The sequence below is a fragment of the Schistocerca piceifrons genome, chromosome X, assembly GCF_021461385.2.
Source record: "Schistocerca piceifrons isolate TAMUIC-IGC-003096 chromosome X, iqSchPice1.1, whole genome shotgun sequence".
NCBI lineage: Eukaryota > Metazoa > Arthropoda > Insecta > Orthoptera > Acrididae > Schistocerca > Schistocerca piceifrons.
The window spans coordinates 852,840,187-852,857,508 of NC_060149.1; positions in this window are offsets into that span (position 1 = coordinate 852,840,187).

The window sequence follows — 17,322 nt, forward strand, 5'->3', positions numbered from 1 at the left end:
TCGCACCAGATTAGTATGCAGCTCTTCAAACTGATGAAGTGTTAGGTCCCAATGGAAGATAACACCTTGCTTTCTGTTGAGCTTGTTGGGTGATATACCAGTCACACTTTCTCCTGAACTTTGGACCGGCCTGAAGCGCCCACGACACGATTGGTTTGAGTGTGATGTTATGATCAGCCAAGATCAGTTTCTGATCTATTGCCATAACCTCCACAAACCGATTTTCAATATTTTTAATGAGGAACATTGGCTTCGACGAAGTGAAAGAGCTGCCATCAATGCAGAAGCAAACCAAGAACTTGGCAAACTGCCTCAAGACGAGAACTTGACAAGGCGAAATCGAAGTGGACACCGTAAGTGACGGAAATGCCATAGGGTTGTGAAATTCTGCATTAAAGTAACTGTTCCGGACTGCTGTGAGAGATGTGTTGCATGGCCACCATTAAGTTTGATACACTTCATGGTGGATCATCTGCCTTGATGCCACTCACTTTGATTATAGGTTCTCCCTGTGGGCGCCACATCGCCAAGGCAAAGGCCACCTGTCGCAATAGCTGTTGCCTGGAGTCCTGGTACCCTGAAGTCGACAGGTACGTACTCCTAGGCTGACAGTGAGGTCACAGCTCAAGCATTGGCAGTGTGATCCCTGCATCGTCAGGGGCTACCACAGAGAGGGTACATGTCAACCACTCCACAAAGGACTGGCTACTGTGCTGGATTTTGGGTGCAGCGTAGCTCCGCTTGATTGGTAGATGCAAAACCTAATAGCGCACTGTGGAGAGGTAGTGCACCCACATTAAGGTGTCCTTCCCCCAACAGTCCGCACCTGGGTAAAATTTGGAAAGTCGAGGTCGAACACAGAATAGGGACCAGACTTTAAAAAGCCAAAATAATTTGAAGAGAGAGTGTTAAAGTGGGAAGTGGAAAAACATTCGAAAACAGTCACAAGACCAATGTGAAAAAACGTGACCCAATAAGATAGACTCCAAATAGTCGCCTTTTACGACAGGCAAAAAAGAGCTGAGGATCTATTTTAGCCCCTGACACTGCAGGGGGGCGTTACTTCTGGTGTTTAATTGTTTATCACTGCACTTGCTTGCTTTTCACAACATTGTAAGAAGTAAATACAAATTTATGAAGTTTATGTTTAAATATTTATCAAAGGTTTCACGAGAAGAATCTGGATCTTACTCAGTTCATTAACCAAATTACTCTTGTATGTAATAGCAATATTCTTTTCAGGGGTATGTATGCCCCATAGCACCCCAATTCAGCAGCATAATTAGTGAGTGGATAAATTGTTCCACATTACAGTAAGTTTTGATTTTGACTGGCAAAAACCATTCCCGTATCAGATAGGGGATGCAGCTGATTTTCTCATATACAGAATTAATGTGGGTTACCGGACTAAGACTTTAGCCAAGGTGGACACCCAAAGCCTTAGTAGTATGTTCCTACTGATGTAGTAACACGTTAATTTCAACCTCATGAGAACCAGCTGTTTTTATTGTTATTGGTTGGATTTACTGGCATTAGAATTTAGGCCTCTGTGTATGTTGTTACTTCTATTTCACCATTTCAAGTGACTGTAATGCCTCTATCTTCGTCATAAAAATGAGATCAGCATAGATTACTAGAAGCGAGTTGAACAACGTCACGTTATTCTACTAGTATAGTGCCCTTCTTGATATTTAAGTATGTGGACAGTAGCTGTGGAAGAGTCTGATTTTAAAGGCATACACTTTGTTAATGTGCAACCCACAGCTGACCGAGTTGAAGTCTTTGAAAAAAATGTGCCTGTTCTCATTTCGTCGTCCAAGAGTTTGAGCACTTTGCTACACAACTACTGCAGCTCCTGAGTTTCTTCAATCTTTTGTAAAGGCACTTTTACCCTTTCCTGGCACTTGCCTTATTTTAAAAAGATAAAGTATTAACAGTTTCAAAGACCTTACTAAACATAGGGAAGCATCAATTCTTTTGTAGCCTAGTTACCTTCTTATGCACTGGTTTAACAACGCTTATTTTTGGATTCTTAGGGTATGTGTTTTCCTGAATACTACAGCATATGATGTAATTAGTGGTTTAACTATTTGTTTTATTCATTTATACAGGACTTAACATAAAATTCTAGCCAACTGAGTATTTTTCCTTAATCAGAGGATTATCTCATTTCATTTCTCTTGATCTCCTCAAATTAAAACTTCACTGTTTGGGTGGAGTAAACTGGTATCTCTGTATCTATCTATGCTAATGTTACACACTGTTCCAGCCATTCGTGGTATGTATGGGCACTGGATTATCTGAAGTGTCAGATTGTTGTGTAGGAAATTTAGTGTAAACACAGACATTTTACTTTTATTAAATCCCAAACACTCATGTTCATTGAAAACTTAGTCCTTGGGTGTGTACATACACAGTAGTATCAGTGTATGAAACAAACTGTTTATCAGTATTAATCTCACAATCCCCTGGTCCTGCCTACCTAGGATTCCGTTTTTGCCCTCAATGTGGATGCTCAGCACAGGGTCACATTGGGTACCTGGAGAATGAACTGACAGGCTGCCCAAATTGGCTACCAGAAAGCCGCCTCTTGAGATCAGTTTTCCAGCACCCTACCTTCGATCAGTAACATGTCAAAAAGTTTTAAGAATTTGGAATATGGAATGAGTTACTCGACTTTACTGAAAAAGAAAGAAACTACAAATGTGTGGAAGACATCCATGTGGGCCTCTGGGCCTCTTGCAAGGACTATCATCCTTTGTCGTTGTGTGCTACTTTGTACCTTCGGCAACGGCGACCGTGACGTCACGGCCGGGTCGGTGGGTGGCTGGGTGTCGTTGGCAAGTAATCAGTTATGTAAAAATGTCCTCATTTGTAATACAAATGTTCATTTGTCTTACAAATGAATTTGCAAGTAGGTATATAAGAGGCATCGTTGGAGTGAACAACGATTTCAGTCAGTACCTGATAAACAAATGCTATAGTCATAGGGCTGAACAGTGAAACATTTACTTGCAAACAGTGGTGTCTAGAAGACAAAGGTATTTATTATATTATTTTAATTAGTGCGGTTTATCTCGGAGCGATACAATGAGTTCGTCCGATTCCAATGAAAGTAATAGCAGTCTTTCATAATAGAGCGATGAATCGTTTCCTCCGAGACAGAACATTAATAACCAAGCTGTACGTCGCTTAATTTTTGAAAGTGATAGTGATGGCGACGTGCAGACTGGGCCCCATGTATCGATGAAAAAGTAGCTGTATCTACAAGAGATTTGCAGTATGGTGGACAAACAATAGTATTAAAAGTTTTGGGGTGGCCAAGCTGTTTATATGACAACGCAGTAATGAAAGCTGTATCAAATACAACTTATAAATTATTTACTAGAAACGAAGAATTTGAAAGACATTTTAATTGGAGTGCTATCGCCTTTAGAAGATATGATCACTGTATGCGAATTTGTTCATTAAAAGAAAGATTTAATAACATGGACACGATTTGATACAATGTGTAAAAAACGATATAGAATTAAAATTGTGAATGTAAATTATAAATTAATATCACTAAATCAACCACACAATTACTGTCTTAGACATTATGACCATATGTGTAAACCTGTTCTATACAATGAATTGTGTACAAATTGTTATTTAAATTTTATTATTAACACTCAAGATGAAGGAAAATTACGAATACTAACTAATAACCATTTTGTGAGTCGACCTAGTAATGTATTATAGTTAACTGAACAACCGACTCAGGATCATTATGGGTTTACTACTCAAGAAATGCTTTGTACATCAAAAGCTCATTATTTTGAAACTATATTACAAATGATTGATATTTTATATTGTAGAATATGTTTAACTGCTACATTTGCAGAACGCATTGAAAGTATTTTCACTAAAGATTTAATACGTTCTGTAAATCAAGGAAGACAATGTGATTTATAAAATACTGTAAATGTGATTTATAAAATACTGTAAATGTATTTTTCTTTTACAAATCTATTATTACTGCTGGAGAAGTACAATTTAAATACTTTACTCCAATTCAAAAAGACAAATTTATTTTTTAATATGTCTAAAAAGGACATTTCATCAGAATCTTCTGACTATTCAGACGAAGACGATACAAGACCAACGACACCAGCAAAATATAGACACAGGACGTAAGAAATAACTTCTGATACAGAAGAACAAAGAGAGGTAACTCTCCTTAAGCAAATAAAAATAACTTTAACAAGTGACGATGACGATACTGACAGACTAACAATAGACGTAATTGAAATTGTAAGTATATTAGTTAAAATTATTAATTTGTTTGATGATCCTCAAGAATATCTAAATTCATTTTATGGTTGCGTTCTCACTTTGAAAAAAAAATCAAATTGAACGTTTACAAACTTTACAGCAAATTGAAGGGGGAATGGGAAAAATCACCTCAGACAACATCATTAATTACTTGTGTATCCGATTTAGAGAATTGGATTGGACACACACACTGTGTTCATCCAAAGCCAATACTTGAGGTGCTATAAAGACATTACAAACTGCATTAGAATCTTTTGCAAACAAAGTCAAAGAAACAGATTTCTCTTCATCCTTGCAGAGAAATCAGAAACGAACTCAGCACATCCACGTCGTCCATTGCTGTAACAGACGAAATGGATGGTGCAGATGTTACTTCAGAACATACTTCACCAATAGAGTTGGAAAGTCAGAATATACAACAGTCTTTAACACATCTAGCGAACAAGGCCCAAGAAATTTATTCCAGTATTTCAGTTCAAAATAACAATGCTATTACATCCTCTTCATGGATCGAGGACGAACAAACGTTTTATAGGATTACTCAGTTTTATTCAACTCAAACAATAAAGCATATCAACAGGTCTCAATGGTGGAGACACAAAAAGAGGGAAATGAAATTATATGTAAATCCAGATTAAGTCATTCTCCCTTGACTCAAACTGTAAGGAATCTATCATCGCAACAACATCTCGACAGAGTTACGAAAAGTGGACAAAAAGCTACAAAAGAAATTTTTTCCTTTGAGGAACTCCTACATGCAGTAAAAAATAATTTGACTGTACCAATTAATAAAGTAATAGCAACTTCTCTATGGAGATCCAGTACAACACTTTGTACACTTAGTGATAGTGTTATCAAATGTCATTAAGCATATTCAAATTGAAACAAATCATTTAAGTGTACTTCAAATTTATGAATATATATGTAATGCTGATTGTGTTTATTTTGTATCTTATGTTTCTAATTTCAATTATTTCTATTATGATGAAAATATTAGTGGAAAAATTGTAAAAGATTTCTTACAATACCAGTTTCAAGATGAAGAAGTTATAAGAAACTTTGTTACATTATTTAATGTACTTAATAGAAGCAATGGAAAAAGAATTGTTTAAATTTAATAGGAGAACCAACCTCATTTAAATCCACTTTTGTTCATGTGGTTGTATCAGCAATGTTAAATACTGGTTGGTGTAATAAAAATAATAAATATATGTCATTTGGATTACAAGAATGTGCTAGAAAACGATTATCATGGATGATCCAAATTATGATCCTGGATCTTTTGAACAATTGAAAACAATATTTTCTGGGAATCTTACAAATATACCTATTAAGTTTGAAGGAGATTATACACTAGCTAAGACTCCAGTTATTGTATGTTCAAATTGTGATTTTTTTAAATGTCAGGTATGGGATGAAAGAATTGAGAAATATTATTGGAAATAATGGAATACAAGAATTGTAAAAGAATTAAATCCTTATACCTTGTATAATTTGTTTATTGTGAATTGCTACAATGAAAATATATACAATAAATGTACTTAGAACATTAACGATGAGTATCTTTATTGAAACCCTCTATTTCTATACTTTCCACATGTCTATTCTCATGTGTTTGCCTCTTCTTCTTTGGCACATCCAATAGAATATTGGCAGTATGACTTGTACCTGCATTTATCGTAGTTTCTACTCCTGTACCAGAGTCAAATGATATACCACTGTAAATTGAGGTTATAATTTCACTGTCGCCTTTCATGTAAAGCTGTCCAGAATGGTCTAATGTTTCTACTAAAGTATTGTACGTTTCTACAGAGAATCCTATTTCAACTGCTGTAGTCATTTTTACTATCATTTTACAATTAACGTAACTATTTGAATCTGATAGTCCACTGTTAGGAACTGGATTAATACCCAATGTAAACGAAGGAATTAATTTAACACTTGTAGGTCTATTCAAATGACCAACAAGATGAGGTTTCTCAATAACTTGATCATAATTAAAATAATCCAAATGAACAGACAAGGGTTTTGCAGTTTGTTGTGCAACTTTTTCTAATACTTTACCATCAGTATTACAAAACGTCCAGGATAACCATGTGTTCCTAAATAGTATTGTGTTCCATTACCAGCAAATCCATGAGCACGTTCCCTACTTTTAATTATGCCAGTGGGTGGTTCATATTCATAATTGAATGATACATTTTGATCAACAGCTCTTGAAGCAATACCTACTTTATACCAGTTATGTAAATGACGAACACCAAATACTTCATCTGTGGCAAATAAATTTCCATTATCTTCAGATTTACCATGTGGTATTATAAGAGAATCATAAAAAGGCCAGTTGTCTATTAAATTAGGTTGATTATCAGGTCTTGAAGATGGTCCTAGTGTCGGTTTGTCGTCCTGTATCGGATGTTTCGCTTCAGGTGGAGTATCACTAAATAATTCAGTTAAATGAAGATCTTCTAAAGCATCAGAAAAAAAATCCTTGTCTTCAGTAGTTAACTCCAATGATCCATCTAAAATATCTCTTTTACGTTTTGCAGCACGTTTACGATTAATCTCTCGTATTGCTTACCAAGGTAACCGTTTCTCTTCACCACGAGCAGTATGCTTTCTAAACTTCCCACGATTTGACTCCATAACACAACTAGAACTAACCATGAAGTCCAACGCTGCCTCTTATATACCTACTCGCAAATTCATTTGTAATACAAATGAGAACATTTTTATATAACTGATTATTTGCCAACGACCCCCAGCCACCCACCGACCCTCGGCCGTGACGTCACGGCCGCCACATAGTGCTATTTTGTGCCTTCGGCAGCGGCGGCCATGACGTCACGGCCGAGGGTCGGTGGGTGGCTGGGGGTCGTTGGCAAGTAATCAGTTACATAAAAATGTCCTAATTTGTATTACTAATGAAGTTACGAGTAGGTATATAAGGGGCAGCGTTGGAGTGAACAAAGATTTCTTCCCTTCTCGTACATACTGACTGTTCTTCCTGTTTTCCTATGTTTCTCTAACCCTGTCCATATCTTTAGTCTTTACTGTGTGTCGTTGGGTTGCGTGCTTCTAGTAAGTGGCAAGGGTATGTCCCCCACTGCACTTCCTGGCTTTGAAGGCTTCCACCCGCTTCCTGGATGGGTCAACTCGCCCTCCTCTCTTCCTTATGATTTTTCATCATCCTCGTTCCTTTCTGTAGATTTCGTTGACCTACAATAGAAATGTTTCAGATAGCTCTGAGCACTATGGGACTTAACACCTGAGGTCATCAGCCCCCTAGACTTAGAACTAGTGAAACCTAACTAACCTAAGGACAGCACACACATCCATGCCCGCAGCAGGATTCGAACCTGCGACCGTAGCGGTCTCGCGGTTCCAGACTGTAGCGCCTAGAACCGCACGGCCACACCGGCCGGCCTCCTACAATAGACCTTGGGGTCTTCTGCTTTGGGTTTCATGCGCATGGCCTTTCTTTGGTGTGTAGTTCAGTTGCCTTGCCTTTTTCTGGGTAGGAGGGGCTGACAACCTCGTAGTTCGTTCCCCTTAATCCTTAAACGAACCAACCAGCCAGTCGGGGTATTCAGAAGTGAGTGTCCACTGGGTTCCTTGGCACCTAATGGAAGACCATGAGCAACGAAGGATGATTTTTGCGGAATTACTTGTGCGTTACGAGACTGACCTTAATTTTTTCTAGAATAACTTCACAAACGATGGAACACGTCTTCATCACTTAAAACCGGAAACAAAATGGGAAGCAGTGGAGCGGAGAGGCGCTATACCATACATACCTCTGAAGGAAAAGTTCAGAGCTGCACCCTCAACTGGTAAAGTTATAGCGACAGTCTTTTGGGACTGAAGTTTGTTTTGCTACCCTCATGAAATTCAAGAACTGACTTCCTCGTGTTCATTGCCACAAGAATGGAAACAGTCACAAAGCAAGGTGTCAGAAGTCTGTGCACCCTAAACGAGCTCATTAAATTCATTGGACTGTTCTTTATCATCCATCCTACAGCTTGGATCTCGCACCGTGCTATTTCTATCGATTTGGCCCAATAAAGGACTCAGTTGAGGGAATCAGTACGTTCATGATGGGGTGGTTATTCATGCAGCATTATGTTGTCTCAGACATTGACCAATAGAGTGGTACTATGCTTGCATACAGACTTTACCAGTAAGGTCGTCGCATTTAACAGACCTTATGTTAAAAATAGGATTTTTTAACGAAACCAGAGGTGAATAATACAGTGTACTGGAATCCTGAATAAAACCGATGTTCTTTCAGAACAAAAAATGTACTTATTGAACACCCCTTTTGACACTCACAATTGCCGAAGATATGTGGCGTTCCCCTGGATAATGTTGATAAAATTCCCATACGCTACCAAGGAGGGGAGTGGGGATAGCATTTAATGTAGTTTGACCAACCTCTTATCTGTTAGTATCTCACTGTTATCCCAGCTGAAACAAACTGCTATGCTATCGTCCCAATTCACATCCCTCCAAATCCTATTATCCTAAGATGCCTGTTGCATTAAATCTCTAATATAGACTGCTATCGTATTCACAGTGTTGCAGAAAGTTTGTTTCATTGCCATGTGACTTTCCTTAGGAATGGGATTTTCAGGATCATTAGTGCATATAACGTGGTCATAATATTTCAATAATAAAATGTTGACTCAAGGTACCAGACTGATGTGCAGCGTAATTTCTATTTGTCGATAAATAGTTTTGGTTGTGACAAATGTTCCAAGCTATTTTGCAATTTGTTTGCAACTTTTATGGCGCCTTTTTATTTTGAAATAAATTTTGCTCCAGTATTGAGATATGCACTGCAAAGGAATGAGTGTTAGCCATTTGAGGAATCGTCAGCTACGATATAGGTCATCTGACGGATATAGACCTTTTTATAGTTTTTCTGTACACAAAATACATCTGTTTATTGCATTTGTTAGGGGTGATTTACCTATGAAACCCGCCTCTATCTAAACAGCATTCACCTTTTCTTTCTCGGACTTTGAGCGGTAAAATTATTTTTACACAGATCGCTAAATCCGAATTACAGTTAAACCCGCCAACTTGGATGCAGATCATCAAATACATACGACGTTCACATGAATATTAAAATTCAGGACCATAGTTAGCACTCCCAACTACAATTAAGTATTACCATTGCCGCAACACACTGTCAGCGGTCGATTTACACGTAATTTCTGCTCTTGACTTGTCTTTTGTGGTCGAATATCAGTATCTATAGAGCGTATAATTTTCCAAAAAAAAAAAAAATCTCCTACCATTTTCTATGTGCTGAATCTATACGTCCCTCAACATACCATACACACTCATCTTCTCTAGTCATTATACAACATAAGCCAAACAAGTTTAATCATGTACGCACGGTAAGTACTATCAGTTTTAATGAATACCCGACCAGCGGACGTAATGGCTGTCAAGACATCACCGACGTGCGCTTGTGTACAATAAACACCATCACCATCACCATCAACAGAACAAGGAAAACGCGAGTTCCCTCGTCCTCTCTGTTCCGCCTTTTATTTCTTTCTGCAGACGTGACTTTCAACAGCGAACAACTATTTTACACTGATCATTATATTGCACTGGCAACTAAACAACGCAAATTCCCATCCATACCGTCAAATACCTAAACACTTAATTACACGGCGTTCCCGCCGAGGACATGAGCCTGAATATTACATTTCTGAATGCAATAAGCACCAAAACAACTACTAAATCGTCAAACCATATTTCATCTCTAACGCTCACAGTCAAACACCACGTGGAGAAAAAAAAAATCAATCCATAAACACTCTTTTCATATAGAAAACGCTTACGAACTATCAAATGCAACTATCACATATTCCATCACACCTTACAAAGCTAGCGTCGGAGCGCCGCCGGCGGCATGTCAAAGTCAGATATCTGTCCATCTAAAGTCATCCAGTCATCCCACGGACCAGCCAGCTGACGTGGACTCTCCCTATACCTGGTCTCCAGCGATTGCCTAATCACGTACACAGTGCAAATGGATTCCTGAATAGCCCAGATCTTTGTTCCCCTGCACCTCCAATGGGGCATGTGAACTGTGTCTTTCCCAGCCAGCAAACCCAATGTCATTCACGCTTCGCGCCGAATTGCTCATTCCGCTAACAATTTACCACTCACATAGATAAAAGCCTGTGTACGCTTGCGAAAACGCACTTAATCATAAAAAAGCTTTCTCCCTTTCTAAGCATTGATGGGTGTGCATTTAGAACAAACAGACAAACATAATTCCAAGCACAGTCATACAGAAGAGAAAAATGCCCTCAATTTCAGTTATCCTACATGTTCGTAGATGTTCTAATGATACAGTTTTAGATGAGTCGCATCATCTACTCACCCATTCCTTGAACACACGCTTTCACAGAACTTCTTCTACTTGTATTCCATCCACAGTGTTGCAATCATGTTGTACAAGCATGTACGTCCCCAAACACAACCCATCTTGTCTAGCGCAATAGAACATAATAATTCTATTTTCCACAGATAGCCATATCCCATGAACAATAAAACCCAGTAAAGTATGCATGTATATAGTTAAATATGCGAAGACTCTTACCCACCTACCCACTGAGTGTAGGACATTTAATATTCTATGCTTAAATCAATATCAAAACCTACAATATTTCAACACGTACCATGTCCCTGTAGTAAAAATTGAATACCCTTCCTATACAGTACAAAATCGCCCTTAGCGGATCCATGCTGCTCTCAGAACTCTTCTACAAATTCGAGATCCGTTCCCCTTGACACAAATGCGTTACTCTTTCTGATCCGAACTTGCTCTCTTTTCAACAGACATATCCAGACTCAGGAACTGCAAGAACACACATATTTTGCCCTTCGATATCAAGCACATACCAACAGTCCAAATAACAGTATCGCTCGCCCAACATAACTCCCAATATAAACACTCCAAATTATTTCTCCACAATCCTCTTACTTTAGAGTGCTGTAGACCTCTAACTAGAAACAAATTTATATTTCTACTCGCCAATACTGATCTCTGCTGTGTAACACATTCTAAATCAAGCATATAATTTTTTTACCAAGGCAACTAATTTCCTCATGTTGAGAGAACATAAAAGCACAAAAAACAATCATTTTTCTCCCTCAAGTAAATAAAAATATTGTGTTTGAAGAAGCAGCCTATTTACATTAGACCAAATACCGACCGAACCCTAATACATGCTACTAGTCAGTCTTCTCAAACCCCACCCGACCACCAAAGCTATCCAGCACATACTAAATATTACTTCCCTATTTAAGCATTTAGATCATATTGCACTTAAGCCATCTATTCTCGCACAGACCCTTTAATTACCTGGAAACGTGAAGCACTACCGCCCCAGTCACCTGCACTGCGGCCAAGCATACATAGACAATCATTGTACGAAATCAACCTCATGTAACACTACCCCTACAACTAAATTTTACCATCCCGATGTCACTTGAACGACATTCGACAATGAGCTAAGCATCCCGAAATACACCCCATCTACATCTGCTGCTCTGGAAATACAGATATCGCTACCATTCATATACTTTCACCTCTGCTATCGCAGTACTGGAATTCAAATCCATACCCTGCCTACAAGTCGACAATCATCTCCCTTCCTTAAAGATATACTTTATAACCATCGTGCTCAACGTGAACTTGTCATCCATTTCTTTAATAATACCCTAATAACTCAACGCCTTGCAACCTCACCATCAAATGAGCAAATTTTGAAAAGTCATTCTGCTATCGAATTACATATTTATCTCTTATTTGCAAGATTTATTTATCCCCTATGTGTAATGTATTCTCTCTATACACAATATGACATGTTCTGCTGTACACAAACACTCACTGAAAACGATCGCAAACTTCACTAAAAAGTGTTCTTATTGAGCTCATATGAACTGTACACAAGCTTTTCAGATGGCATGTGTCACGCTATCTGCTAGTAATGATGTATTTCACTTCGAATAGAGGCATCAAGTTCTATCGCATACAAGCAGACAATCCAGCCACATGTTAATCATATTCCTTACACCTACATATCTCCAAACTAGTCCGATTATATTAAAATTCAAACACAATTCTAGACTGATACCCCATACATAATATAAATTTTATCATTTATAAACATTTAACCAATTCACCACATCCATTTAAATTCAAAATTGCATTATAACCACAGTTATCATTAAAATTTTATCATTTACACCAAACGAGACAGGCTCGTCTTTGATCTTCCATGCAGGACATAGTTAGAAACAAATATAATATTAATGAATTTTTATTAATTATGTAAAAATTTTTACATCATCATAATCATTATCACCATTTTGCTCTTCTTCTTATTCCGAGTACTCCACAGGAAGGAGGTACCACGGTCCATGGTTGCATCCATCTATTGAAACAAAAATAAATAAATTAATAATATATAAAATACAACCCACTCAATACATTCCAACAAACACACAAACACACACACACACTCACACACACACACACACACACACACAAACACACACACACACACACACACACACACACACACACACACAAACTCACACACACACACACACACAAACACACACACACACACACACACACACACACACACACACACACACACACAAAAACACGCACACACACACACACACACACACACACACACACAAAAACACACACACACACACACACACACGTAATTCTACTGTATATCCAGTATTGCAAGTTCACAAAGATACATTATTTTGTATTTGGTAGCCCACTCACCTTGCAGTGGTCTGCAATAAGACCTGAAAGTAGACTAAGTCGGAGGACTTAGATAAAATTTCGAGTCCGTGTCATGAATGTTCGCTACTTTTAAAGGAGGTAAAATTTGGCTTGATCCAGGTGACTGGCGGGATAAGGCCATTTAACGTTCGGGTCCAGTATCACTAGTGCCCTGTCTACTTCACACGCATGCTTCATTCATAGCAGATCCGATCGGATCAATTCATGGATTTGTTAGTTTTAAAAGCGATGCAATTAGTTCAGAAAATAAAAAAAATTATTCATCCGAGGACGGTATTCTTTTCTATGAACACGACAGAGATTAAATTTAGACAACAGGACTTCAAGCTAACTAGTAAGCGAATCTACCACACACAACATTCATTGCATTTAAGGGCCACGACGAGTACATAAAAAGCACCTATGGTGTCCAACTGTAGACTCATTCTGACATGATTATATTTTTATATTAAATGTACATTGAAATCATTTATGAAAGTGATAATTCTATGTGAAATGATTAAGTAGGATGGGCTGTAAAGTCTACAAAAGTAGGCGCGAGCTATAGCGTATGATGGGAGGATATACAACATAAATAAGAGCACGGAGCGTATAATAAGCACTCTGATGAAGCAAGTGTACAAGAGATGAGCGTAGCCTTAACCCCTTTACTAGTTATCTCATATCGAGGCTAACACGTTTGGCCTGTTGTAAAGTTATCCTGAATTAACATGTACTAGAATTAGATGACACTCTGAAGTGCACTACTTGGTCACCAGGCATATAGTATTAAATCATTAATGATCAATATAATGGTCATATTATCAAAGTTAGCACTGATGGTCCCATGTGCATTGAGTTATTCATTTCAAATACATATAAATTAAAATAAAACATAATTTCATATTTAAATGAAATAAGTGCACACCATCAATCTCATTCACATCCATCTGGTGATCTTGTTCATTCAACTCATGATCTGAGAGATTGCTCTTGCTGCAGACAAGAAAAAAAAATGCAATGAGTCAAATTTATTTATTTTTAAATAAAGGTGAATATATTGAGTGTTTATCAAGTACACTACTTACAGGTATTGAATTCAACTGTATCTGCCGTTGAAATCTCACCACCACCACATATAGTTGCACTGTAATTCGTATATCTGCATAAGGGTGTATGTCCTCTCCCATGACTAGAATAAAAATCAGCCAATTAATAATTAATGTATTTAATGCTAATTATCTATCTATCAAATAATCAATAAATTCTTTTTATCACAATTATACAGAAATAGATACATCTAATTGCTATCTCCAGCACCCTACGAGTAGATCACTGACTGACTCGTGGTGGATGTTAAGAAAGGCAAGGCCAGCAGTGGAGAGGGGTCTTGAGTGCTTCCTATTGGAGGAGCAGCCCTTCATTTGTGCGCATAGAGAAGCAAATGCCCGATGATACACAAGTGAAGGGAGTACCATCCTTGGGAAATTGACAAAGGTCACGGAGCAGGCAGATCCGGGGATGGAGCCAAGGCGGTGCTGTACCCCAAGTTGTCAAGAAGGTTTTAGGAAAGCGGAAGGAAAGAGAATGGAGCAGTTGACGGAAGCGGACTCCCGGTGGTAGTAGGGAGGAGGGGCGGCCTGCATACCCTACATCAAAGGAGGCGTCGAAGAAAAGGTCATGCGCTGGATTAGCAGGCATGGAAGACAGATGGCTAGCATAACGACTCAGAAGGACTGCTCGCCGATTGGACAGCGGAGGTTCAGCAGTCTCAGCATAAAGGCTTTCCACAGGGCTGGTATAAAAAGCTCCAGACACTAAACGTAATCCACGGTGGTGGATAGAGTCGAGACGACGAAGAATAGACGGCCAAGCAGAGGAGTGAACTATGCTTCCATAAACCAATTTCGAGCGCACTAAGGCACGATAGAGGCGGAGAAGGACCATTCGGTCCGCTCCCCAGGAGGTACCATTCAGGACACGGAGGGTGTTTAGCGATCGCAGACAGCAAGCCGCAAGATAGGAAACGTGGGAGGACCAGCACGGTTTTCTGTCAAACATAAGACCCAAGAATTTAGCGACGTCCGAAAATGGAAGGTTGACAGGTGCTAGATGTAAGGAGGGTGGAAGATACTCCTTACGTCGCCAAAAATTAACACAAACGGTCCTACTGGGAGAAAAACGGAAGCCGGTTTCAGTGCTCCAAGAGTAGAGGCGATCGAGACATCCTTGAAGACGTCGTTCAAGAAGGCTGGTCCGTTGAGAGCTGTAGTAGATCGCAAAATCGTCCACAAAGAGGGAGCCTGAGACATCAGGAAGGAGACAATCCATAATTGGATTTATGGTAATAGCAAACAGTACAACACTTAGCACGGAGCCCTGGGGTACCCCGTTTTCTTGGGAGAAAGTACGGGAGAGTAGTGTTCACCCGCACTCTAAATGTGCACTCGGCCATAAATTCGCGAAGAAAAAGGCGCAGCTGATCTCGAAAGCCCCAAGAGAACAGTGTGCGGAGGATGCCTGTCCTCCAACAGGTATCGTATGCTCTCTCCAGATCAAAAAATATTGCTACTGTTTGGCGTTTCCGGAGAAAACCCGAGCGAGGTGGCGCAGTGGTTAGACACTGGACTCGCATTCGGGAGGACGACGGTTCAATCCCGCGTCCGGCCTTCCTGATTTAGGTTTTCCGTGATTTCCCTAAATCAGTCCAGGCAAATGCCGGGATGGTTCCTCTGAAAGGGCACGGCCGACTTCCTTCCCCATCCTTCCCTAATCCGATGAGACCGATGACAGCGCTGTCTGGTCTCCTTCCCCAAACCAACCAACCAACCAACCGGAGAAAATTTTTCGTGATGTAAGTGGAGAGAGCAACAAGATGGTCAACTGCAGAACGATGCTTTCGCAATCCGCATTGGGCTGGTGTTAAAAGACTGCGGGATTCCAGCCACCAAGCTAAACGGCAATTCACCATACGCTCCAAAACCTTACAGACACTACTCGTGAGAGAAATGGGGCGATAGCTAGAGGGGAGATGTTTGTCCTTTCCAGGTATCGGAACAGGAACGACGATAGCTTCCCGCCATCGTCTGGGAAAAGTACTGTCGGTCCAAATTCGATTATACATGCGAAGGAGGTAACGCAGACTATGGGTTGATAAATGCAGCAACATTTGGATGTGGATACCATCCGGTCCTGGGGCGGAGAAGCGAGATGAATAGAGTGCATGTTGGAGTTCCCGCATGGACAAAACAGTATTATAGCTTTCGCGATTTTGAGAGAAGAAAGCAAGAGGTTGCACTTCCGCTGCACGTTTCTTCGGGAGAAACGCTGGCGGGTAATTAGAAGAGCTCGAAATCTCAGCAAAGTGTTTACCCAAGGAGTTAGAAATGGCGACGGGGTCCACTAACGTATCACGCGCAACAGTGAGGCCAGAGACCGGGGAGAAACTAGGCGCGCCTGATAACCGTTGAATCCGACTCCAAACTTCCGAGGAGGGAGTGAAGGTCTTAAATGAGCTAATAAACAATTTCCAGCTTGCCTTCTTGCTATCGCGGATGACACGACGGCATCGCGCACGGAACTGCTTATAGCGGATACAGTTGGCCAAAGTAGGATGGTGGCGGAAAACGCGAAGAGCACGTCGCCGCTCACGTATTGCGCCACGTCATGCCTCGTTCTACCAAGGAACTAGGGGGCGCCGTGGCAATTCGGAGGTGCGTGGTATTGAACGTTCCGCAGCTGTAAGAATAACGTCGGTAATATGTGTGACCTCATCGTCGAAGCTAGGAAAGTGACGGTCATCGAATGTCGCTAGAGACGAAAAAAGTGTCCAATCGGCTTGGGCAAACTTCCAGCATCGCGGGCGCATATATGGCAGTTGAGGCTGCAGTCTAAGGACACATGGAAAGTGTTCACTGGAGTGTGTATCATCAAGGGCGAACCATTCGAAGCGCCGAGCTAGCGGAACAGTACCGACCGCAAGGTCCAAATGAGATAAATTTGTCGTGGAGGCAGACAAAAATGTAGGGACCCCACTGTTGAGGCAAACTAGATACGCTTGGTGGAAGACGTCTAGCAATAGTGAGCCACGTGGACAAGGATGTGGAGATCCCCAAAGCTGGTTGTGGGCATTGAAGTCCCCAACCAGCAAATAGGGGGATGGAAGCTGACCA